Source organism: Stegodyphus dumicola, chromosome 6 (assembly GCF_044657685.1).
Source record: "Stegodyphus dumicola isolate Sdum_Otavi_A_Nest chromosome 6, ASM4465768v1".
NCBI classification, from domain to species: Eukaryota; Metazoa; Arthropoda; class Arachnida; order Araneae; family Eresidae; genus Stegodyphus; species Stegodyphus dumicola.
In genome coordinates, this window is record NC_140773.1 from 147,848,678 (window position 1) to 147,850,793 (window position 2,116).

Below are 2,116 nucleotides of genomic sequence, written 5' to 3' on the forward strand. Positions count from 1 at the left end.
TGAACTACGGTAGTATTCACACTAATAAATTATCACAATATAATCAATCCATCACATTAGACTTTTCTAATCAATTCCAAAAAACTTAGAATTTATCATTCATTTAAACATTTTTTGTGCAAATTTCTAGAAATTTTAATAATGTTATGTATTAAGTTATGTATTATTATGTTATTAAGCTTATTTTTTATTGACGAAAGAACGAACGAACACAGGAATTTTTTTCAAGTCTCATGCGCAAACAATCCAATGAAAATTATGTGCGCAGCTCTATCTTAAGTAATTACGTCTTTTTTTATTTATTTATTTATTTATTTATTTATTAAATAAATGCATAAGGCTCCGAAAATCGTAAATTTACTGTGAAATAATAGCATTAATCTTCTACCAGGTATCTCGGATATTCTGAGCGGCTCCTTTTAAATAAGATTTTATGTTTCATGTCTTTATTTTCTGCTGGACTAATTCTTAAACCATTAAATTTATCGCAACTGATTACCATAAAATTCTTTCAGGCGTTAAAATGAAGTCTGCATGCCAAGATCAGATTTTGTAAACCTTATAATTTTTTAGTTTTAAAATTTCTTTAAAAACATTTTGAAACTTTAATGGTAAAACTTTTTTCAGAGTTAGAACGCCATCTGAAGTTTTCGAATTGAAATTTAATTACTTTTAAAACAAATTCAGCTATGAAAAGCATTTCTGCCATTCATATTTTTCCCCACGAGTCCCATATAAAATTTTAAGTTTCATATATATTTAACGAACGGTATCATGTACTTCTCATGTTATTAAATGGTAATTTTGGTATATTTCTAGTGAAAAGTACGTATTGTGCATTTTTATTAAAAGATACCGTGGAAGATTTTATAACCTAAAAGGTTCTATAGTGTTATCTTATTTAATTTTACTTCTTAACTAGAGCCACGGAATTCTGGTGTATAGTTTAAGAAATATTTAATCGTTCACTCATTTTGAAATGACCTGTATCAAACTACATAAAAAGGTATCCTAATAACAATTAAATTTTATTGCTTTTATCCTTTATTGAAATTTACGCATACATTTGTTCATATAAACTTATTATAGATATTTATTACTGATTATTATTACTGATTAAATGGTTTTTTAAGAAAAGGAAACTTAGAACGTAACACTCATTTATTTTGAATTTATTTCGGAGCTAAAAAATTATCAGTTATATTGACCTAAGCAGCAGAAAAAAAATCAAGGCAAGAAAAATATTATTACCCGAGTTTATTTATATGGTGTCAAAAGGAGGCGCAGGAGAAAACAAATTCACAGGCGTGGCGACACACTTGACTGATATTACTTTTTATTTTCCTCTCACTCACAGCTCCCTCCATGGGATTTATTCAGGTTTCTCATCACCATGCCCATCGTGGATTTACATCAGGTTTACAGGGAAGTACTGCAAATGCAGTAGACCCCCTGTATAAATACTTCTGTATCAAAGTATCAAAGTAAGCAGCCAGATATGCATTATCCGTAGACAGGTGAAGTTACTTAGACAGCTGTTCTATGCTTGTTTAGAAGAAAACGAGTTGATCACAAGAGCAGATGTTCTACTTGCCGGCTGGGCAGGGAGCAAACCGGGCCATTTAAATCCCCTCCATGTGCGCAGATGTTCTGATAGAGGGACCAACAACACACGCACTGAGGCGAAATTTAGGTTTTGCTAAAAGGAGGAAATCACTTATTGCTAAAGTCGGCAGTACTTTACCATTGTAAAATATTTTTTAAATATGCATACATATTCATCATCATTCAATTTAATGAACAAACATTGTCTTCTATATTATATATATATATATATATATATATATATATAATAATTTATATCCTAAACAGTATTAATTAATTGATTATATTATCTCCTAAGTTTAATTAAAGTAGAATTATTTTAAAAGTGTGCATCCATAGTGGTAAGTTATATTTTGAAAGATGTTTTGAAGTAATTTGAAAGCAAAATATACATTGCCTCTTCTTTCTCAGCCGATCAGAATTTGGAACACTTGTTTCGATATCTAACTTCACAAGCATTTTTTTAACATAAGTTATTTACAATATCAATAAAGTCATTTCAAAATAAAAG